General features: G+C 44.0%; 1 long non-coding RNA gene across 1 annotated transcript; it reads left to right on the plus strand.

The window, feature by feature from the left end:
* The first annotated feature begins 2858 nt into the window (after positions 1–2858).
* Positions 2859–11423, plus strand: LOC120383708. The gene is made up of 4 exons (XR_005588504.1): positions 2859–2964; positions 3158–3288; positions 5644–5823; positions 9857–11423. It is a non-coding gene; the product is annotated as an uncharacterized LOC120383708 (long non-coding RNA).
* The last annotated feature ends 14120 nt before the right edge of the window (positions 11424–25543 follow it).

Consider the following 25543-nt stretch of genomic DNA (forward strand, 5'->3'; position numbering starts at 1 on the left):
GACGGTCTAGGAGGAAATGAGAGATGCTAAAATACACGATGTATTTTCCGCCTCTGAGTCACGTGCTCTGTTTTTATGATCATGAACCTGTACCCAGAGGATGTCAGCTTATTTATTTATTTGTTTAAATGAGGTTCCTAACGTTGTTCGACATTCTCACGTTAGCAGATAGTTCGGTTTGGCAGATGTTCCTGCTCCCATCCGCCTCAGCCGCAGGGGGCTGCTGTCCAGGGGATGCTTCCTAGGCAGTTCCTTTTTCTTTCTCTAAGATGGGAGAGGTAGAAGGTGTGTGGGAAAACGCTGTGTCTGTTGGGGAGCATAGTGGGGAATATTTACCTTGGGGTAGGGGAGGGAACTTGAGCAGAGAGGTGGCAATATGTGGATTGGCTTCTAAGCACAAAGTCAGAGTTGGTCCCTGTGATGGGGTGCATTCACCCTTAGAGCACCCCCTTACATCAGTGCATAATGTCAATAGTACCCTTGGCTCCAGCGCCCCCTGCAGGTCGTCCGAGGCTTGGTCCTCCAGCTAAGTCACAAAGTTCAAAACCGGTCCAGGATAGCAAAAAGTCAAGTAAATCTCTAAACCAGTAACTCTTTTACCCATCTCAGGCCCCACTGAAGTGCTGTTACTGCCCCTAGCTCAGGGCTTCCCTCTCTCCACAGGACCTAACCTGCTCCTGCAAGACTCCTCCTCTGTTGTGTAGTGGGTTTTCTCCCAGTGCCTCCTCTCTCTGGGGACTCTGGAAGCTTCCCTTAGGGATCTCCCTTCTCCCTCTAGGCCCTGCCTCAGGGCTCTTCCCTCTCTCCTGCTCCTGTGGCTTCCTTCCTGGAGGAGATGCCTGCCTAAGCTCCCTCACTCTGCTTATAAGGCCCAGGTGACTGATAACTCATCACCTACCTCCGCCCCTGGTGGCCAGGGGGCAATTCATGAGTCACCCCAGAGGTGTGGAACACGTCACTAACTGGTACTTTTTCCTTCTTCAGCAGGTGATGGGAATTCACCCCATCCCAGGTCCTCTCCATAGCTAACAACTCCCCCTCGTCACCTATTCCTAGCCATCCACAATGTCCAGCCTAAACCACACTGACCTGAGTCTCCTGCCTCTCTACTCCTGGGTGGCTCCTCTCTTTACTCCACTCCAGTCCCTGCTGACTCTGACCTTCGATTTCCCTCTGTGCTCAAGTCTCTGTCGCTCTCCCGTCTTTTCCTCATTTGCACTGGTTGGTGGCAAACGAGGATGCTGCTCATGTCTATTACTTCCTAGAGTGTGTGGCCGCCTTCCCACCAGAACTGCCTCTGTGATCAGCTGCCCCAGGGCTGCTGCAGGAGAAGAGAAGGCAGCAGGTAGATCAAAGGCAAGGTGAACAGTTTCAAAGGTTCTGTGAGCCACTTTTGCTGCTCCTCAGCAGCAGTGGAAGGACCTTACGGTAACAGCAGGAATTTAGCAGGCTTCTCCATCCCGAGTGGTCCTTCGCTTTCCCCCCAACATTTATGCCCAGGAGATTAAAGTAAATTTAATTTCCAGGAGGAAAATGGGTGGGACCCCCATTTTCAGGGGGTTGTAGATTTGCAACATCATACACTAAAGAGCTTTGTCTTTCTGCTGCATTGCTTTCCTCCAAACCAGACCTCAGTAGGCAGGTAGCACTGAAGATAGAAAGCAGTACAGTCTCACAGAAGAATCCTTAGCGTCCCTTTTCATTGACTGTTTTGAAGTAACCATAAGTTCCTGTAGCAGACTCCATAACACGTCCATTCTAATTAACAGATGTTTTCAAAATGTCCCAGTAGATGAAGCCATCGGCTGGACATACCAGACAGAGAGGCAACATGAATCAGTGACACAATTACTAGACCTTAACCCACTGTCATTAATTCAGGCTAGGGTCACCATCATTTCACATGAAAAAATGGTTTGGCAATCAATGCAATGTCAGCTGAGATCTTGTCTGCATCTGAGTGAGACCCTAGAATTCACAAGTGGTTACTGACTACTCTGAAATTTGCATTATGCTCAGGGATGCAGTTAACGATCTGTATGTGGGTTTTCTAGCAGTAGTTCCTAGGGAAAGCAGCTCGTGCTGGATTAGAAACTTCCAGTGTGAAGTACAGGCTGCGGCTAGTTTGCACAGATGGGGAGTCCAATGAAACCACCAGTTCTGAACCTGTAGAAACCTCTGAGGCACAGAAGATTCTGGCTAGGAGGAACTTTAGTTTTTATGTTGTCTAAACCAAGTCTTGCACTGTGAACTCATCCCAACCAAAGTGAGGCAAAGTTTATTCTAACTGTGATTTCAGACACCCCTAATCATTTGTCCAGGGTTCCCTTCAAAATCAGTGTTTATTCTCCTCAGAATGCTGCTTCAACGGTAGGAACATGTCTCTGCCTATGTGATCTAAGCCACATAGACTCAGTAATGACCTCAGCAGACAACAGTGACTCTCATTATGACCCAGGTGGGAGATAAACTTTGACAGGCATGCTTCATTCCTGCCTACTATCTAATAGTTCCGTTTTCACACAGAGGCCGCAGGAAGCTGCTTTCTCAAAGGAGGGGTGATAACCAAGGCAGAAGCACCTGGTAAAAGAAGCTGTTTGCTTAAGGAAGAAAACAGGATCTAATACATAAACAACATCCTCACTGGCTCAGCGAGTGCGTCGCTCTTTCCAGAGTTTGTTTTTGAGCTATTGTTGCAAGTTCCCCTGTTTGCCACCCCTCCCCCACCAAGAAACATAATTGAAACAAAATTAGAGTAGGAGAAGACTCAAGGCTTTGAGACTCCTGAAACTTAGTATCAAAAGCTTATTGTCCATGCGCTGAGGGACAGCAGTATTCTGCAGTTAGTTATTGAAAATTCTTTCCGTTGCACGAATCTGAAAACACCTCAGGGTAAAATAAAGCCCGTAACAGAAAGATTGATGCAAACCTGTCCAGAGATACCACCGTCCAGACTTGTTCAAGGTGAGGACCTTTTTTGTGGCCATACTCTCATGGAGATTTGTTTTTATCTGGGGTGGAAGAAACTTCTGTGTGTTTATGAAACAGAAGATCCTGAGTTCTCACCCGCTAACTGGGCATGGGATTGTAACAGAGTTTTGGGTATGGCTCCATTTCCCTCTTCTTTACAACCACAGAAAATGTCTTTTTTTATCAGTATTATTTTTCAGATCTTCCCAGCTGTAGAGCAAGGATGGCTGCATATCTATCATCTCTCATAGGAAAATGAGTCCATCTGCACAGGCCTCAAAAAGCCAATACAACTGAATGGAGGCTAGATAGTTATTGGTGGGTACATTTGTGGTTATTGACAGTTATGCAATTCCCTACACTCTGATTGGTTGTGTTTCCCAATCTGCCAGGGGCATGGGTGATGTAACCTGAAGACAGCTGCCCCTAGGGTGTTATTAATGCCCAATTGTTATGAAAAGATGTGTTCCCAGATTCATTTCCCAGTTTGTTTATGGTGAAAGCCAAGTGCTTCCTTAACCTTTTGAACTTTCACATTTGTTGGGCTGAATCCCACCAGCTCTTTGTTTATTCAGAGACAGAGGTCAACACAGATCTTCTCCTCTTTTGAGGGGAGGAGATTTATACCCCTGAGTTTGATGCTGTTTGGATATTGATAGGATCCTAGCTGTATTTTTCAAAGTTTCCTATGCTAGACCTTGGAACCCCTTCCCAAATGAGATACGAAAGAGATTTCACTGATGGGTATGTGGAACATACCTATCGAAGGGTTAAACCAAGGCATGCTTTTGCTTGGTGCCGGAAATCTGCAGCTGAAGCCAGATCCCAGAATGGAAACATTAAGTGTATTGTGTGAGAAAAGGAAAGCGAAGTGTTAAAGTTATTACCGTGACCAGAAGAACTGGCATATCCTGCAGCAGCAAACTTCCTGTTTAACCTACAAACTAGAAAACAACAACCAAACGAAAACACGGTAAAATCCCAGCTTCGCGGTCTATAGTGTGAACATTTATTTTTATACTTTAATTACTTTGGACCCACTTTCTTACTGATGCTCATAATTTTCCAAGATTTCAGCACAGCCACAGTGTAAGTAACATGATCGAAACCAGCCCCTATATATATATATATATATAATCAGTTGGTTGGTTATAGTTTTATGCCTGAACATCCTGGATTGGACTTGGGGTGTGTGTGTGAGGGGCATTCAGCTCCTGATGTTTCAGGCTTTCGAAACCATTCTTTACTGGATACAGTAGATGCTGCTGTTGTTCAGTTGCTGAACAAAACCTGCTTCTTGGCAGCAGATGGGAGGAAGAGGAGAGGCTGTAGACTGATATGATGCAGCCGAAAGCAGACTACTGTGAAGCCACCAGTCAACAAGGGGAAATTAACCAGAGCTTTGCCATTGTCGTTGCTGCTTCTTCCTTTTATATCCATGGAAACTGAACATAGCAGCAGGGGGGTGGGGCTCTATGTTACCTCTGCAATGATTTGAGCTGTTTGGTGAAAGAGGGGGGGCCCCAGTCTAGTGAGTGGAGCCTGGGACTCGGTGTCAGAGCTGCAGTAATTTGGGGGTCTCTGAAGAGAGGTGTTATAAATACAAGGAATATTCAAGGTGTTTGTGCAAAATCGTTTTTATTGCATGGGGCTTTTTGAGATGAGACCTTAAAAAAACCCCAAACCCAACGTTCACTATCAAATGTAAGGGTGGGATTTTTCGAGAGCACTCAGTGTTGGCCCTGGCTGTGCTCTCACTGAAGTCAACGTTAAACTCTTATTGACTTCAGCGGGAGCAACTTTAGACAAAAGGCTTATCTACACGAACAATTAGTGGCAAGCTGGGATGGGAATCTACCCTGCACTAGCCTGCTGAGGACTAACTGTCCATGTGCACCCAGCTGATGCACCTGAACAGTTTGTTAGGGTGCTTTGATTGACTAGCTCCAAACGCTCTAACGAGCTGTTCATCTGCCTCAGCAGGATGTACACAGAGAGTTAGACCGTGGCAGGCTTGTGTAGGGCAGATTCGCAGCCCCGCTCGCTGTTGTCTAATTGTTTGTGTAGACAAGCCCACAGTAGATCACTTTTGAAAATCCCACCCTATAGAACCTATGGCCTTTTTGGTTAAAGCAGAGATTTGTCTTGGTATCCTTGGGCCAAAATTCCCCCTTCTCTTGCTGCTGTGCTGGCTGGTTGCCCATCTCCACTACACACCTTACCTAAGTTTGTAAAGCCCAAAGATCCCACAGTTTTGAGGAAGCCTTTTCTTCTTAAAGAGGACTAAGGAGACTTCTTCAATCTCCCTAGCTGCTGATGCCACTTTTAAGGTGCTCAGGTTGCCTGATGTCTTGAGTATATTGCTAGACTTCAATGTAATTGGTTTTCTAAAGTGCCTGATGTGATCCTTCTTGTATGGGTCACAGATGTCCAGATTCCCCTGAACAGTTTTTATTTTTCCACCAAGAGTTTGAAATGACAGAGAATAGGCCGCCGTATTCCTTTGGAGTGTGAATTTGCAGAAAGTCATGGCTCTAAATGAGAGCAATTGATGCTGTGATTAGCTAGGCTAAATTGAAATCTTATGAACTACGGTGCGGTTACATAAAAAGCTAATTAGCGTGTGGTCTACATTGTTGCACATAAATGTTTTTCATTATGTTTTACTGTCAGCAAAGGCTGGTGTGAAACCAGTTTCCACCCCTCGCATGGCCACCATAAGGCGTTTCAGGAAACTGACTAGCATGTCTGAAATCTTTCTGCCGATATGTGCTCTTCTCCCAGCGAGTTCAACTTCTCCATTCAGTGCAACGGAAATGGAAGTTTTGATCATGGAAGGGAACAATGTGAAATGTGAGATTTGTTAGCTTTGATTCTGCTGCACTATGCAACCCATTCCTTTGAGAATGGAGCAGAGCTCTGCTACCGTGTGAGTCTGATGCTGGAGCTTTGGCCATTGGCCATGACGCAAGTTCACTGTCCACAAGCTCCTGTTTGCGGCTACTGCTGTTGTTGTTTGGAATCCTATTTCAGATAATGTTGCTTTGGCAATAAAGTGCTGAGTCATAGAATCCGAGAAATATTGTAACAATAACCTCAGGGGACACATAGCTATTAAGCCGTCAAGGATGCTTCCTATTAAATAATAATAAAAAATGCTAGAGAGACATGGTGGGTGAGATAATATCTTTTATTGGACCAGCTGCTGTTGGTGAGAGAGACGAGCTTTCGAGCGTACACAAAGCTCTTCTTCAGAAGTAGTTGGAGCCACCGCTAGAGAAGGGGTAGTAGGTGGTGCTCATCCTGCAAGTTAACACCAAACCAATGGTCCACAACAGAGTTAAGGGGGTGGTTCTTCTGCTGAAGGGGCCGTCTATTGACATTCCCCGAGACTATTAGAAAGAATCAAACTTTTAGCCCCAGTGTCCTGGCTGCATTCCAGTTTTGGCAATGACATTCTGCCTACCAAAAATTACAAACCTCATTTCAATTGGATACAGCATTTGCCTTCACTCGCTGTCTGAAAGTGTTTATGTACTTTTGCTGTGCAGCATTAGACAGCTGCTGAGCACCACCCTCAAAGTAGCTGGCCTTCCGTGGCAAGAGACCTGGTTGGTATGTGCGCTCCTATGTGCTATTGTCCCTTATCATCTGCGTAAACAGTGAGTAAAGAGGGTAAAATTCTTTTGAATCCCCCTAAACGTGTAAGATCTATTACTGTTTTTTGCCCAAAAATCATTTAAACCTGTTTTGCAGCAGGATTTACTTTTCTTAACTTCCATCATTGCTGAAACTTTAGTTGTCAAATTCTCCCCTGACTTAACTGCCCGTGTAACTCCATTGCCTTAAGTACATTTTCATGCTTGTAACTGAGAACATAATGTGGCCTCACTGTCTGCTAACAAAATATGGACTACAGAGCTCTCTCGTTTTATCAGCGATTTCTGAGCTAGGTGGCGCCAGCTAACTCAGGTTCGGTTATAATCCAATGCATGTCAGGACATGCCCTCCACAAATCTTTACAGCTGGGAAACATTTCCAAGGAGCCCACATTTTTGTTTGCTGAATTCAAGACTATGGAGGATAAAACAGATGAAAGAACAAATATACTGTAGCGATTCCAGTATGTGGTTTTCATGATGCAAAATATCATCCAGCGTTATTTTTTTATTGTTTTGTATGAATTATTATTCAGCTTTGTATGCCTTCCAAGTGAACTGATATTATTACAGTTACACTCAAGCTCATGTTATTTGGGGCATTTTTCTATTGTATCACTTGAGCCTTTTGAAATTCACTGTGATAAGTACAAGATCCTCATTTTCACCTTTAAAACTCTGCCTAACTCCATCCTTGTATTAATTCCTGCATTAATTTCTCCTTAATTCTCTTTTGCTCCTTCTGGTCCTCTGCAGCCTCTCGCCCCCTAAGCAGGAAAAATATTTGTGTCTTGCACCCCCTTCTCCACCCCTCCATTGGCAAAATTCCAGCCTTATTGAAGTCAGGGCAAACTTTGCCATTGGTTTCAATGGGGCCAGGATTTCACTTTGTGTATCTAACTAGTTTCCAGTTTTCATTGCTGAGCTGACATAAATCCAGCACATAAACTTGAACTGGTTGTCTGCTCTTAAAAGAAACTAGGAATTATTAACTTGTGGAACTCATGGCCACTAGATGTCATCATTAGCAGGATTCAAATTATTATGCTTTTATAAGCAAGATCCTCAGCTAGTATAAGATGGCATAGCTCTGTTGGCTTCCAGGAAGCTATGCCAATTTACACCAGCTGAGGATCTCTCTGTTATAGATGGGATTTTCAAAAGCGTTTCGTATTGGCCTAACTCTGCTTGCATTGAAGTCAGTAGGAGTTTTACCCCATCCTCGATGCCTTCACTGTGCCTGGCTCCAGACATATTTTAAAGAGCATTACATTCACTCACCCATTGTAAAAAGAACACACACACACACACACACACACGCACCCCCCCCCCCGTGTCTCCATCTTAGTGAGTAAATTATAAATTAAAAATATGTTACCTATGGAAGATGGTCCAATAAAAGATATTACCTCACCCATCTTGTTTCTCTCTTTCTCATTACAGTCAGGAACAAACCTTCCCCTTTTTACTCCAAACCAATGTTGCTGCAGTGGTAACTGGGATGTTTTGTGGTTCCCCCAGACTGGTAAGGGGTTATATCACTGCAAGCCCTGTAACCGTGGGTGCCTTTATGCTGTGCAGCTCTGTTTCAGACCCCTGATGCCAGGAACCTGCCCACAAGCACAAGGTTTCACCTTGGTTTCCAGCAGTCTAGTTACTCCATGCAGGGTGACACCAACAGTCTTCCAGTCCTGAGTCCCCCCAAATCCACCCTTCCTGAGTTCTAAATTAACAGGTACTCACAGTTTTCCTCTCTGGTTAGTCGCCACCAAAGGGGTGAGTATTTGAAGCTGGCTTTTTGTAAAAACCTGATTTTGTGAAAACACCTGCCCTGCCTGATTACTTCACCACCCTATTGCACCACAGTTACGGTTGTCTCTCTCTATATATACAGACGTACATTCATAACCATGGTCTGTGTACGTATCTCATAATGACCATCAAGTTCAGATCATTACAAGCTTTCATGAAAAACCTTTACCCGATATAGTCTTATTACACAATAACAATTTGCACAATCAGTTGATTTAACTGCTTATATCTGGGGTTTAACCATTAAACCCTTCTTGCATTAGGGTGTTTGCCCCCTCTCCCTGATGCTAGAGTTCTGGCCATGACTGCCCCCGCTTTTCTGCAGTGCCGCTGGCTACTTTGTTCTTCAATGGCTCAGTATGTTTAATTATCTCTGAAATGACTCAGAGCTCGAGTCTTGACACCTCCTTGACACCTACACTTCCTCCAGCAGTTGTGTCACACCGCGCTGGGCTTTTCCTACCCTTTACCAGGTAGCATGAATTTATCAGCACTTTTACTACCTGGAGTCTCTCTCATTCCAGGGGAGATCAGACAGATGTCATCTTACGGCTGTGCCTAGTTTGCCTGCTCTCAGCAGCATTCTGGCCCACTGCATTTCCTGGCTGGGCAGGGGTCTCACAGCACCTACCAGTCTTCCCTGCTCCTGATGGTGTTCTGACTCCCAAGCAGGTCTGGTTGTGCAAACTGCGGAGTCTGTGCACCAAAGTAATCTGGTGTCTGGGGGCTAGTTTCATGCCTTCAGGGATGATGAACCAGAGGGGAAAAGTCTGAGAGTCTCTAGTAGTTAAGAACTTGGGGAGGACAGATTTGGGGAGACTAGGGCTGTTGGTGTGACCCTGCGTAGAGTAACTAGGCTGGTGGAAACCGGAGTGAGATCCTGTGCTTGTGGGCAGGCTAGTGGTGTCAGGGTCTAACCAAAGTTGCACAGCACAGGGGCATCCAGGGTTACAGGGAAGACAGCAGGGGAGAGGGATAGCTCAGTGGTTTGAGCATTGGCCTGCTAAACTCTGAGGTGTGAGTTCAACCCTCAAGGGGGCCATTTAGAGATCTGGGGCAAAAATCTGTCTGGGGATTGGTCCTGCTTTGAGCAGCGAGTTGGACTAGCTGACCTCCTGAGGTCCCTTCCAACCCTGATGCTCTATGAGAACACATCCCAGGTCTAGGTGATCTTCCAAACATCTCAATATCCTCATGTCTGTCATTGTCATGTGGCTGGGATGTCTGATTTCCAGTTGCTCTTGCAGGTCATCCCCAGTGGATGGGAGCTCAGGGATCACTAGGCATCAGTGGGTGACGGAGATGTCAAAGGTTCACGAGCCTTAGGTGACCCATGCTGACTGCACACTCCAGGAAGCAACAAGGGGAAGGTCAAGCAGAGCAAGCCCCTTTACTATGTTTGTTTTCTCCTTTAGCCCATAACCGTGTAAGCATTTCCTGAGCACAAGGCATCCTGTTTTCTGTCAGCGAGAAAGACGGAGCAATAAATCTGTAATAAAACAGAGAAATCTCCAAGAAACATGCTGCCAGCACAGACTGAAAAGAATAGTGCAAAACGGCATGGAGTGCTGAGTTACAAAAACCAAGCAACTCCTCTTCCCAAGAAAATAAAGGCCTTAAGTGTCATTAATTTTACTCCCAAACAGATGTGAACTCCTCAGACTTCTGAAGGTGAAGATTGTCTCAGTGAGTCCCTACAGGTTCATCAAGTGACTTGGCCAAGTGGCCGTATCCTTTGAAATACCACCCTCGATGTTGGCTTAAGTTACGCTCCAGCAAAGTCTCCTGTGGCGACACGTGGTTATGTAAATGGACGGTGAGAAGTGAGAGGGATGCATCAGCACAAGTAAACGTTGCTCGTGATTGTTGAATAACAGTGGTGTGAAAAGTCTAAGAGCAACATCTTAGGTGCTCATCAGAGGCAGAGCTGAGATGATGCTTCCTGCTGCTGGGTGTGTGTGCATACGTGTGTGTGTACAGACCTCGGAGCAGAAATATATTTGCTGATTGAGATTTATATGAATATAAGACAAAGGCGCCCATCCAGGACACTAGAAGCCCCTGCCATATATTACAAAAATAAACATAATTACACCACATGCAGATCACCAATCTTGCCCACAAATCTGATTTCCCGCTATAGCCCAGTCTTGCAGCAGCCAGCCTAAATAGATATACATTGAGTTGTGTCCCATAGGTCAACATACTCAGTCATTTCAGACCAGGACACTAATAATAAATAATAATCATATATTATCAAGTTAATGGTAAGCTCGGTGACAGACGAAAAGGTCTGTTGATAAAGTCTCTAAACAGCACACTTTTCTTTCTTACCTCTCTCCAGGCGCGCAAAGAAAGGTACTCTTTTGTTGTGAGACTTTCCCAGTGATCTTTGGATCATGCTTTTTTGAAAACAAACCAACCAACCAACCAGATTGGTCTGGTAGATGTGGCAGTGTTAAGCAGTGATTTATCATGAGTTCTGATATTTCATTGGACTAGTTTTTTATTCGGTTTTGGGCACATTCCCGTTGCCTCCACATTCCGCAGGAGGAGAATCCTTTTTTCTGTATACGCAGGAACCCAATGGTGCTCAGCGAAATCCCTAGTCAGAACAAGCAATCCCAAGCAAAGGCAGGATGTGTCATGTTAGCATCATGGCCAGGTAGATGAGAAAAAGTTTAAATAGTGATACATCATGGACCATAAACAGGACAAATGTTATCATTTCTTTGTGGACAATCTATTCAGCCATCTCTAATGAGCTCCCCAATAGTCTGAAAATTGCTGCTGCTGCAGGTATACTTATCACTAATTTAACAAGGTTTTAGGGGAAGTTTGAGAGTATTTTCCTGGGTTGGAATTAAGGGGGCTATTTTACAGCTTTGATTTATTGGCTTGCTGAGTTAATTCACGATATGAAGATAAACATTTTTTGCTGCTGGGTGGTTATCATTTGTGAGTGTGAATCTAATTGTTAAGGCACCCAAGAACTTTTTTGTATGGGTTTGTTATTTAAATCTAATATATGTATATATATAGTTCATAATGTGCTTAGCTTATATTGAGAGAAAAATATTCTGTCACTGCAAAATAATTTATTATTGCCATTGTTGATGTTATTATTCAGAATATTTTAGAAATTAATCCAACTCAGAGTTCTTTTTTGGTACATTGATACAATTCTAGTAATTCCATACAACAATTGTACTTCTGTTTTCTAGTATACTACCCATGTAGAGATCATCAGTATTTTGTGACACCAAATTCATGGGTTAAATCTGAGGCCTTCCTTCAGGATTATAGGGAAAATGTTTCTAAAGACAGCGATACATAGATAGATAGTGTGATCTTCTATTCCTGACAATCTAGGGGTGAAATCCTGGCGCCATGGAAATCAATGGGAGTTTGCCATTGATTTCAATGGGACTAGGATTTCACCCCAGGAATTTATATCTGACTGTTCATGCTATCAGAAGGCTCAGCTTGTGTGCCCCAATTCAGGAAAGCACGTACTAAGTCCATTGCTATGCAGGACAGCACTTAAATGTATGCTTTGCTTTGACTTCAACTGTACTTCTGCAGGTGCTTATATAGTTAAGCATGTGACTAACTGTTTTCATTAATCAGAGCATCTATGTGTAATTATGTAAATCTGTCACTGCCATCATGTATTTTGTATACTTATTTTTAATATGAAATAAATTCCAGCATGAACCAGAGAGGTATAAAACGCCCTTCCAATTTTTATTTATTGCTCTATGCTGGTATTCGGATACATGCAAAGAGACTAATATAAGACATTGCATTTTCCAGAAGACATATTGGTTGCAGCCTCACTTCAGCACCGCAGGTAATTTATAGGCAGGGATTCAGTATATTGCATCGGCTACTTGTGCATAATGTAGTCAAATAGCTCATTAAAACAGAAGGATTGCAAGGATCCTTGCAGGAATATTGCTTCCTATGGGTCCAATTCTGAGAGGCGCTGAGCCCCCTGGACTCAGAAAGGGTCCCTCTTTGCAGATTTCCTTTTCAAAGGTCATGCTCGTTTTCCAGAAAATATGTTTGAAAAACAGCCCTGCTGTGACTCTGACGGTATGTTGCATTACTTCATGAGCACTGCTACCGTGGTCCTAAGCCTAGGCTTATTCAGAATGGCCAGTCATGTGGGACGTGGTGATTACTAACCGCTCCCATTGCATCCACTGGTAATTACAGACTAAGCCCTAAATAACAATGTCAGAAGCAATAGAAATCAGACCCGTAGGCCTTAATTCAGGAGACGGAGAAACAACAATAGCCCCTGTGTATTAGTCAATGAAATAAAACCAAGGCAGAGGGGAAAAAGTCAGACATCTCTAAATAAAAGCCTAATCCGGCTTCCTTCTCCAAAGTGCAGAGAGCTCTATACACAGGGGACACAGAACAGTTCCTCTGTGTCCATTTGCAGGCAGGACAGTGAGTAGAATCTCAAGGGGTGTAGGCATTATTGCTGTGGGGGATCAAACAAACGGGGTGCGAGGGAGCAGTCAAGGAGGGGTGGTGATTTAATTAGGCCAGTAGATTCACTGCTATGCTGGTCACTGCCCTTGTGGAGTGGTGCATGATAGGCAGTTAGAGTTGGGGGGGGGAAAGAGGTCGGCATTAAAGACGGTGAGAAGCCAGACTTCCATGTGAGAGCTCTAGAATTTGGGAGGTAGCTGCCTCATTCTACACCTGGTGTCACACAAAACTAAGTCCTTCCTGAAACTTGAACATCTTTCACTCATAGTATTAACAGTATGGGGATGTAAAATAATGGGGGAGGCTAAGGCCTTACACAGGAATGCAGGGCTCTTCCAGGCTCAAGTTCTAAAGCCCTACATTAAGATTTAAGGTAATTACTGCTGGGGAATCAAACAAACTCCATCTATGATACAATGGGAAATCCTAGGAATGACCAAGTTCAGGATTGTTTGCCTGGAGGCTGATGGTGGAGTTTCAGTAACTCAGAAACAGTAATACAACAAATGTTGGGTTAGGACGCTAGCTCAGAATCTCTGGGCTCTGTTGAGGATATGGGCTCTGGGCTCTGTTGAGGATATGGCCATCAGCTTCTATGCTACCACCAGCTTCAGTGAGAAGGGATGATGCTCAGCCCCTGGCAGTGGAATGCTCATAATTCACTCTGCCAAGGGGCTGTGCGGACAGCACTGATGGTACCAGTATAGCCCATTGGTGAGTGTGTGTTACAGGTCCCCCTCTGTACCAGTCCACAGAGGTCATGAGTCTGTTAAAACTTCCAACTACAGAGCTGTAGCTCAAAATGTACCATCTCACGCTTTTAACTCTGGGTGTCACCAGTTCAGTCCTCGGTGTATCTGCCAAGAAGACACCCATCCCACCACATGCAAAGCGATGAGACAGGATCTCCACTGAAAATTAAGCCGTTTAAATAAACAAACAACAACACAGAACAACAACCTCCCCCCAACTCAGATAATTTTAGCTGTGTTCAAAACACCAGGGGAGACATGAGCAATATTTGCCAAATACAATCTCCCACTCTATGTATTAGTCAGAAACTTGAAAATTGGACTTCTCCCCTAAGAATGAAACAAAACCCAGAGTAAAATGAGAAAACAATGAGTTGAGATTATTGTCATATTTTCTTCAGAGTACCGTAGCTTGCTGCCCCCATGGCACCCCTGTGAAAATAGACAGGGCTATGTATACACGCAAGTTAACATGAACTATGTGCAATCCTAGCCAATTTGGTGAGGTGCGTGTGTCTGAGGATGCCTGGAGAGAGAGTCACAGCGCTGTGGGAGTGCCGCTGTTTGTGTCACATCTCCAGGGGCACGCGTCTCACTCCGATGTTTGGAGATCAGGGATGACTCATCTCCGGCGTGTGGTGGATTCTAGGCTGAGCAGCACTGCATCTGAACATAAAAACACATTTGGATCGGAGAAGCTGTTGATGGTTAATCAGGAGGCTGTTGCTCCTGCCTACATGCCAAACCTTGCCCACTCTTCCATAACTGTATCCACAGGTCCACCAGCCAATGCGATTGTTTCTCATCCCTCCATAAGCCCCTGAAGCACATGTCACCCCAAAGAAAGTGGAGAGTGTGAGATTATTATACGGGAGTGAGGGATGTGGCTGCAATGGCCAACGGGTACTCTCCTTCTTGGAAGGTGGGGCTGTGGACTGAATCACATGCACTGCAGGTTGTGATGAACAGCATGCTCTAGTTTCTGTTGTGTTAGAGTTTCATAATTTTTCAGTCAAATTAACGTAGTTGTCGAACACCATTATGGGGAGGCAAGCAAGCCCATGATCTCACTCATCTTCTTGCAGAGCTGTCTGGGTGCAAGGAAAGGAACCAGCTGCACTCTCGAAAGTTTTGCTGCGCTGCCTTCTCCTTGTTGCCAGGTATTCTGGGGAGAGACTGTCCATCTCAAGCTCCCCAAAGATGGTGCAATTCCGCACCATGCCCTATATAAGAAGTGTGGCTAAATGGATCCAATCCAGCCCTCTCAGTTTTTGGGGTTCTTTCAGATGTGAATCTGGAGCAATAGGGGTGTCTTTTTACTCTGATGGGCACCACCGGAGATGTTTGCAAAATGTCCCATAAACCAGAACTGCTGAGCTGTGTATAATTCTAACAAGGCAGATGACAGATGATTAGACACCATGCACACCATTCTAAAGGTCGACAGAATCTTTGCTGACTTAAGCGCTGGAGGGTCAAACGCAATGGAAGCTGGCCACCGGGAAACGATCTTAAAATGGAACACAGGGCTTCAATGCTGTTTTCAGGCTGAGGGGGCAGAACCCCAAGGGACATCGTTGCCTTCTTGTTTGAAACTAGATGGTTCCATGAAAACAATTTTCCATTGCGGTGCAAATCTGGAGCGGTAATAAGGCCACGTGGTCTATTTTTTTCAAGCATATGTAAAGCTCTTCTCCTTGATTCCTAATGCATCGATGTGGTGCAATAGAGAGCTCCATAACATCAATACAATTGTGCGGGGGGTGGGGAGGACACATGAAACCACTTCACATTGTTTCTTGGAACACATTACTCATGGTATAAGTTTCACTTCATTTCCATCTCAAAGACCTTGTTCTTGAGAGCAGAGATTTTATGGCCTTCCACTTGTTGTTTTATATATTTTGGCATGGGTCTACCAGTCTTACAAGAGAGGAGCTCTTTGTGCCTCTACGTGCCTATTTGGCGGGTGCAACTTAAGCAAAACCTTTGAAATGTTGGCCTTAGAGGTCATCCAAAGGAATGTCAGTGTTTGTCATCAGTTTACAGGCCAAATCCTAAACACCTTCCCTGCAAGTAATCTCTCTGAAGTAAATAGAGCCACACATGTGAGCATAAGGCCATTAAGACTAGTGGGTGGAACAGAAAGGTAAGTTTTAAGCTATGATCTATATTCTGTCTTGATCTGCATCTCTCCCCCCCCCCATAATTCAACACCAATATAGACAAATAAAAAGGCAGACACCCAAGAAACAACCGGAAACTTGCTTGATAAAATCCACAGAGCCGGCAAAATGTAATTCCCTTGTCCCAGCACTTTCCCCGAGTTCTGATCATGGTTATGTATGACTACATTATTAGGCTAGCAGGTCAGGTGCAAAACACAGTAACTAACAAAAGTGTTTTCAGGGATAGAATTAAAAGGAGGGGGGGGGGAAAAGAGAGAAAAAAATCCTCAGGAAAGCTGGCAAAATGTTTGCAGAGACAGTAATAGCAGATGCCCCCAAAGAGGAAATTACAACATATGGCAGCTGGGGTTTTGGTTAGGCAACTTTTGTAAAGTTCAGAGCAGCTGGGATTAGTAACTGGTAACAGAGTGAGACAGATTTATAGGGCCCACACATGGCAATATTTTTGTAGAAAATTAGTAAAAACCATTATACCTCTAGGATGAAGAGATTAATACGTACAAGTTTGCATTTTTTCAAGAGCAATCATATTTAGTCTCAGTAAACTGGAAGAATTGAGTAATTTCTTGGATTAACTGATCACAGGAGTTGTAATCCATAATAAAAATCTGAAGAGGACTGCCAAACTTTGTTTCTCAGAGGATTAGAGTAATGAGTTGATTTGACATTAGTAGAATTCATACCAGACTGCAACCACATTATCTATTAGTCCTGAATTTAAGGGGTTGATTTGCAAAGACCAGGCAATTAAACAAAGAACTCAACAGATTTTTTTTTTGAAATTTAGTGTTTGTGCAAATTGCTGGACTGACATCTTTGGAAACTGAAGTGTTATATCTATTCACAGGACAAGTACAGTATAGTCTTCCCAGCCAATACATTCTGATCTAGAGGCATCCTTCAGTTCTGTTTTCAAGCCTCATGCAGATTTGGGCTATCATGCTGTGGTTTATCAAGAGGTGTGTTAATTTAGTGCCAGCTGGGTAGGGGAATGTTCATGTGGATGTTTGCCCGCAGAGAATGGGGCTCAGAGCACCAAACTCATTTCACACAGGCCACTAAGTAGCCATCAGAAATGGGCACTGACTAATCATTACAAGCACTGACCATGGCTTGGTTTGAAGAGGTGATAAAAAAGGTTTCAGAGCCTATTATCAACCGTTTGTAATCCCCATCTTCTTTACCAACCTCTGATACCTTATTTCCGGTATCCTGTTACCCTATATTCCATTACCAACCCCCTGTCTTCTTGGTCATCCCCCTAACATCTTGGTCATTCAGATACCCATATGTTACAGATTTTTTAAAAAAGTCTAGTTACATTATTATTCAAGAACTGCTAATATTTTGCCAGTGCCTTGAGTATTCCTAAGCCTTTCTTAGACTGTAAGGTCTTCCAATCAGAGACAGTGCTTTCGGTCTCTGTTTTAACACCACCTAGCGTGACGGAGTACTTGTCTGTGACTAGGTCTCCTAGGGACTGCACAACACAAACAATAATAAAATCCCTCACCTAATGGTGAAAGCAAGCTAGACAGTAGAGATCCTGCCAAGTGAAAGTTAAATGGACTCTACCAGAATCTGATCTGAGCCTTTGTGGCTGTCTCCCCAGACTTCAGCGTGTCTGTCCATGCTAGGTACTCCAAAAGGCTTACTCCATTCTGTGTCTGGTGACTAATGGGGTTACATTAGGCTCCAGTTTGTTCTGGGTGTAGAAGTCAGAATTTAAGTTCATTCTTCAGTTAATGCACTACAAAAGCTGACATGCTACAATGGTCATTTACTTTAAGAAAAAGAGGCGTTCAGAATTACTGCGTGTGCGAGGAAGAATTTAAGGGCTGGATTCTCCTTTCACATCCGTTTTTACCTTCACTGCCTGCAAGAGTTACTCCTGATAAGCGCTTTTACCTGTGAGATATGTTTCACTTCTAGTGTGTTGAGATCAGGAAAGCTGGGGCCGAGAACACATTGGACTGCAGAGGTTACCTTTTCAACTGATTATTATTTTTATGGTCCTGTACGTTCATACAGCGCTTTGCTGACGATAAAAAGGAAGGGTTCTGCCCTGGAAAGCAGACACACATGATGCAAGAGATCAGCTCAAGCAAGAGAAGGTGTGCAGGCATTGCTGGGGAAGAGGTAGTACCAGGCAGCTTCGGCAGAGAGGTGGGTTTGAAGGAGGGAATGAGTGCTTTGCATGTGGGAAGTGGGAGGCAGCTCCCAGCACAGGTGTTATCAGAAAAGGAGCTCCACAGTGGAAAGAGGGAGTGAGAGGCAAAGGGAGAAGACTGGAAATGGGGGTGCATAGGGACTGCAATGGGGTTACAGAGGTTCGGCACAAGATGTGCAATTTCACTTCAATGGAGAATAAATGAGTGATAGCTGTTAATCAATTGTTACACAGTCCCGTGAGTCAATAGATTGCTTTTAACACCTTCATGCTGATTGGCTTATCACCCTCTCAACCACGTTGTAACAGGCATATAGCAGCTATTAATCATTCATTGACCCTTTGTGAATCATTTATATATATGAAACCTGAATTCAAAATGTGACCAAATAGGGTGATTTAGAGCAGTGTTTCTTAACGACGGGTCCGTGGGCCAGTGCCAGTCCCTGAGATCTCCCTGACGTAGTTCAGGAAGGCAGAAAGCCTGTCCCTGGTATCAAAAATGGTGAGAAACACTGATTTAGAGGATGTTGGATTAATTTAGTCCAGATTTCCCCCTTCGTCCTCCCTCCCCGAAGGCAGAACTCCTAAAGCTACAAAGACATTGTTTTTGAATTGTCTGCAAAATGTAGACACTACCACAGAAGGTCCTGTCCCGTTCTATGCAGCATATTTTCAGTTCTGGGCTTCCTCACTTACAGCAATTCGCATGTGATGGCACCGCTCTCTAAAGGCCCTTTGGGACAAGGAATGTCCTTTTTTAATTTGAATGTACAGTGCCTGGCATAATCAGGTCCTGATCCATTACTGATTCTACTGCAAGGATCATGTTCATTAATAATAACATGCCTGAAAGCTGTATTGTCACATTATCCAGGTGAGTGGCTCAGTGGAGAATATTCAGCTCATTACATCTACTTCATACCTTCTTTTATAAGGTTCCATATCTCCACACACACTTCTCACATCCCTTTAACTTGCTACAATTTATGACTCTCCCCCATCCCACCCCCCACCTGTGAGGTCTGAATGGATTAACTATGAGCTCTGCAGTCTGCAAACATTTAAAAACTGCAGCCTGTATCTCTCTGGCATAGAAAGGAGACATGAAATGATACATAATGTTTTTCCATCAACCTCCCTCCCCCCGACCTCTCTCAGTTCCCATGGGCTCCAGTGGAGCCAACCCCTGCCCTTTGGGAGGGATCTAATTTTGGGTCACCATATGAAAATGTCAGAACACTCCGAAAGGCCTCTTGGCAGGTCACTGGGTCAGTAAACCTGAGACTGGCTGTGTGCAGGTGTCCCCAGCACAGAGAGGTCTTTACAGAAGGCAGAAAAGGCCTTGTGGAAGCCAGAGTCACGCGAGCTGCATGTGGTTTATCAAACAAGGGCCAACATCTCTCACTCTCGCTGTCGCAGCACTGCTCCGAGGGTAACCTGATCTGCCTTTAATCTACTCTAACCACAGGACAAGTGGTTTAAATAAAACCCCGCATGACTGAGTCACTCCACTTCTGGCTTTGATATGACATGCTGAGAAGCAATCGTTTATTTTGCCGGAGTAACAACATTAATAGAAGAGAAACATTTTCATTATGTGGTGACTGGAGCGGAGTGGGGGCGGGCCCCGGAGAAATTTGGGTGGGAAGGGCTGCACGTGACAAAAGGGAAATAATGAAAAAAAATAAAGTTGTGAGTTTTCCTGGCACATCTGGTTAAAAAGAACACCACCAGAACAAACAGCTTTTACAGACAAATCGAGTGACTTTCTTTTAGCAACGGGCTACTTTAAGAGCCCAGACCTGAAGCCCTGCTGGCTTTAAAGCAGCTGCATTGCACGCTTTTATTAACAAGAGCTCCTTAAAGTCTGAAATTCTCAAGGTGCAGGTCTGAGGAACGGGCTTGGCGAGTATTAGATTACAAGGAAGAGAAGAACCAGCTGAAATGCCTTGGGGCCTTTGGGGGAATCTGTCTGCAGTGTTCTATTTCCATTTCATGCAAGCGGGAAAGAAGTGTGTGTGTGTGTGTGTGTGTGTGTGTGTGTGTGTGTGTGTGTGTGTGTGTGTGTGTGAGAGACAGAGAGAGAGAGTTCTTTGCCTCATTATAATCAGAGATAGTGTGTCATATATGATTATTATTAATATTAACGATCATGTTTATTACTAGAATGCCTAGGGGTCCCATTGTGCTAGGCACAGGACAGTGGGCGGTCCCTACCCTGAGGAGTTTACAATCTCAATAGACCAGATGGATACAGGTGGGGCAAAGGGTTGATCGCAGGCAGAATGAACAATGTAAACATCATATTAGTTCCACATTTCTGGTGGGGTGGGAGGGTTTGGTGGCCTTAGGAAGGGCTGGGAAGTGGGGGGAACAGGTCAAGGGAAAAGAGGGTCTGAAGGGCAGGCATGGAGTAAAGCTGAAGGGACGAGCCTTTGAAGGAGTGGGAAGAAAGGTGTTGGAGTAGCCAGCCCACCAGTGCTGGGCAGAGAAAGTTCAGTCAAAACTGTGGCAAGTTCTCTAAAGGTTTGAAGGTCCCTGCTTTGGCACTTCTGCTCCTACCGGCTGGAGTCTCTGGCTGGCTCCTCTGCAGTTTTTCCCCAAGGCCGCATGGTGGGGGGAAGGGAGGGACCGCCTGGGTTTTAGTTTCCCTAGGCTGGGTGTGGGGTGAGGTGTCCCCTGCACAGTTCTGGGCTCAAAGAGGTCCAGGGGAGACAGGTAGCCCCAGTTAGACCCCATTTTAAAACCTCCCATCCAGTGCAGCAGTCACTTCTTTGGCAGCTTCTACCATCTGGGAACAGGAATTGGTCTCTTGGGTCACTATCAATTAGATCTACTGTTTTCATTTTAGTTAAAGGTTATTTGCAACGGAGGAAGCGAATTGTCACAGACTGGTCTCTCAGATGCACCCATCTACCGTAACCTTTGTAACCCCTCAGTCACAGGCTTCTTATCCAAGACTTCTACTGCCACTAAGAAAAGTGGGAGGGACACTATTAAATAGACTCTTGACTGGGAAGCTGAAGATTCTTAAAACTCTTCCTTATCCTGAGCCTTTTAGGAATATCTGGATATGAGCTGGATATTATCTTCCCCGGCTTATCAAACATAAGCTGCTTTCAAGGCCTTTCACTTTCAAGGTCTTCCTGAACTAAAGCTAAACAGTATGATGCTGTTGCGAAAAAAGCAAACGTGATTCTGGGATGCATTAACAGGTGTGTTGTGAACAAGATGCAAGAAGTCATTCTTCCACTCTACTCTGCACTGGTCAGGCCTCAGCTGGAGTATTATGTCCAGTTCTGGGCACCACATTTCAAGAAAGTTGTGGAGAAATTGGAGAGGGTCCAGAGAAGAGCAACAAGAATGATTAACAGTCTAGAGAACATGACCTATGAAGGAAGGCTGAAAGAAATGTGTTTGTTTAGTTTGGAAAAGAGAAGACTGAGAGGGGACATGATAACAGTTTTCAGGTATCTAAAAGGGTGTCATAAGAAAGAAGGAGAAAACTTGTTCACCTTAGCCTCTAAGGATAGAACAAGAAGCAATGGGCTTAAACTGCAGCAAGGGAGGTTTAGGTTGGACATTAGGAAAAAGTTCCTAACCGTCAGGGTGGTTAAACACTGGAATAAACTGCCTAGGCAGGTCGTGGAATCTCCATCTCTGGAGATATTTAAGAGTAGGTTAGATAAATGTCTATCAGGGATGGTCTAGACAGTATTTGGTCCTGCCATGAGGGCAGGGGACTGGACTCGATGACCTCTTGAAGTCCCTTCCAGCCCTAGAATCTATGAATAACCTATCCCCAGTCTACCTATCATCTCTCATTCAGTATCGAATGATTGATTCCTGTCTATTGGCCAATGATGTCAGCTTCTGTTGCCCACCTTTGTGCTTTTGCCCATGCTGATCCTCACAGCTGGGGAAACTCCCCATAAACATCTGCAAAACTAACTCATTAGCCATCTTCAAATCCCTTCTTAAAATCCTCTTTTGCCATAATGCCTACAAAAAACTCAACAATGGTTTGGCTGCAGGTGTGATAAGACCACGGCTATCATGCTGATCAATATTGTTGCTCGTGTGTATCCATCTGTTGTCTCTTGTCTTATATTTAGATTGTAAGCTCCTTGAGGCAAGAACATGATAACACAGGGCTTTTTGATATTGGAGAAAATATAGCCATGAGGCCTGAACAGTGTATAACTCTCCCCCTGCAATGATATGGAGGATCCAGGTCACACAAGCTATTTACACCCTTAACTTACATTGTGCTTTTGCTACCATTGGTGACCAATTTTGATTTGAATAAATATCTCTCTCAAGTGCTCCCTCAGACTGAGTAGGAATCTGCACAATACAACACACACTCTCAAGAGGTGCAGGGGGGAAGCAGGGCAGATTGCCAAACAAAAGAAAGGGGGAGCGATTTCACAGGGACGCTCTCATACATAATTTATCTGACTACTAGATTACAGTGTACAGGTTCACTGAAGGAGTTAGTGAGTGAGCATAGGGAGCCACAGAAGAGAATTTAACCCGAGAGAGAATAAATATTGCAGAGGAGTTTTGCATGCTTTATGGAAAAGAGGTAATTATTACATTTAGCTTCCTATTGCAATTTCAAGTGGACCCATTGTCCTTCTTCACTTCCTAAATGACAGTGAAATGTTGCAGTGTGCTGTTGAATAGTGGTTATGCTTCACCCCCCGAGATGGCTGCACTTCAGTGATGGTACTTTTCTGAACTGGTGGCCTTTGGCCGCTTCTATATATCATATAGAACATTGTGAGCTACTGAACAAGGAAGAACCCATGGAGTACCAGCAAGAGCCTCTGAACACAAACCTAACTGAACATAGACAAAGACTCATATTTTGGTTGGACTGGATTTACAGAACGATACATCAAAGTTGCACATAAATGATGGCACTCTGTACCAGAGATCAGCCACAATTTCCACATGCAGACTCCATACAGCTTTACTGGGCACTGCATTGGCTCAGTCAAGTCACTACAATTACTACACTTTGGTTTTGTTTAAAATGGGCATAGATAGATAGATAGATAGATAGATAGATAGAAGGCTATACAAATAAAACAGGTGTTTAATCTTGAATTCCTTGTCATGTGTGCTTTGCAGCTAGTGAAGGGGCATGCAACTCAAACATGTTGCACGTTACCCCATGGTAATGCTCTTACTTAGATAAGATGATGCTTGGCTTACTTTAAAAGGCACAGCCCAAGGATAACAAAGGACGGTATAAAGTATCTTAGGGCATTTTGCGGAACTTGCTTCCTGCCTCCAAAAGGCACATCCATAAGCAGCCTGTCCATAAAACCATGGGGTATGTTGCTTTGACTACCACTGAACTGAAAAATCAAACATAGCCTTTGTGTACCAGCACAGAGAACCCCAACGTCATAGTCTATTAGATAGCCCAGCCTAGTGGCTTCAAGTTCGCAAATGTGCAATAGATTTGCCTGTCCCTTAACTTCTCTGAGGGAATGAAAAAGTCCCATATTGTTCTCATTTGTCTTCCCCAACCTCCCCACGGCCCCAAGGGTTGTATTTCATAAGGTTGGAAATGTCAGTACGTACATTTCCGATTCTTCAAGGGAATGTATCATGACTGAAATCAGTTCCAGAAGAGGCCAGAAATGCTTGTGATTAATAAACATCAAGGAGCTAGAATTTTAACTATACCACCCTGCTGAGAAATCTCAGCAGAGCAGCAGAATTATTATTTGCAGTGTATTTGTCCTCGTGCAGTAGGTAGTATACTAAGGAAAGGGATATACAAGATGGATGAGCATTTTGATGAAACATAATAGGGACCAGGGTAGATCCTAAAACTGTGCAATGATGCATGGTAAAACGCATGGATCATTGTTCTAACCCAGTATGGCCATTCTTACGGTCTTATGTTATATTGTTAAGATAAGGGTAATCAAATCTCAGGCTTCGTGCCCTGAGCTGTTCTGCAGAAGAACGTACAGCATTGCACAAATGGCTAGGTCCATTAGATAACCATATGGTATTGGCTACTGATAGATGCAGAATACCCATCTGGATGTAGGGTGACCAGATGTTCCAATTTTATAGGGACAGTCCTGATATTTGGCGCTTTTCCTTATATAGGCACCTATTACTCCCCCCCCACGTCCCGATTTTTCACCCTTGATATCTGGTCACCCTATCTGGATGGATCAATGTTTTGACCTGGTATAGCAAATCCTAAATTCCAGAGGTATTCCTTACAGTGAGGCCAATCCTGCTCCCATGGAAGTCGGTGGAAAACTCCCAGTGTCCTTAACGGGAACAGGATTGTATCATTCATATACAGCTGGTAAAAAGTTTTCTAATTTTAACATTTTTTTGAAGGGACACATTTTTCAGCCAGCTCTAATATATGCATTAGGTCATGGTCTGTGAAGCTTATATTATCAGGATATAAATGTAATATAATTAATTCCAGCTGTTGTTATTTATTATTTCTCTTATCGTTGCATGTAGGGGCTCAAGTCATAGACTAGGACCCCATCACGCTAGTCATTGTACAAAGAAAAAAACCTACCAAGGGATGTGGCGGATTCTCCATTACCTGAAATCTTTAAATTAAGATTAGATGTCTTTCTGAAAGAGATGCCTTGAGCTTGATGTTGGGACTAAGGAGTGAAGTTCTATGGCCAGTGCTAAGCAGGAGGCCGGAGCTGATGACTATAATGATCCTTTCTGGATTTAACATCTATGAACCAATGGAAAAACAAATTCCTCTGTTGATCTCTTTCTCTTCCTATTTCCATTCCTATCTGCTGCTCGGCAGATAAATAGAAAACAAGATATATTAAATAGACAGAAAACAATACCTTATAATTGATAACCTGTCCTTACATTCAAATATTCCATGGACCAGTTTTAAATATACACAGTATCTAACCAGAAAACAATAAACTTTTCAGCGCTTGCTAGAAGCGAATAATCTATAGAGGAAAAAGGAGAAAGAGAATGTAATACACTTCCCATCACAGAATCTCTGCATGTCTCCCATTGGTAGATAAGAGGTTCTTAACTTGATTTGGCATCACCTACCAACCAAAGTATTGTGACATGATAACACAGGGCTTTTTGATATTGGAGAAAATATAGCCATGAGGCCTGAACACAGTCAGGGCACGTATAACTCTCCCCCATCAATGATATAAATAGATGGGTTTAGCAGCACTACCTTTAGTCTCATGTGTTTATGTGGAATTTGTCCGATGTTAAGACATATGTCACCATATTCTGAACCTCTCTCTGGAGATGTAGAATTTGGAGGCAAAATCATCCCATCAAATCTGCAAGGCAGACCTGATATTAGTGGCACAATTGATAGTTTGTCTGTATTACAATGGCTTCTCCAGCTACATCCCTTATCTATGGGTGGAACTTCCATTACCTACACCCCAGGTCTCCATTGATTCCAATGGAGCTCTGAACGTT

This window comes from Mauremys reevesii, linkage group 15 (genome assembly GCF_016161935.1).
Source record: "Mauremys reevesii isolate NIE-2019 linkage group 15, ASM1616193v1, whole genome shotgun sequence".
NCBI classification, from domain to species: domain Eukaryota; kingdom Metazoa; phylum Chordata; order Testudines; family Geoemydidae; genus Mauremys; species Mauremys reevesii.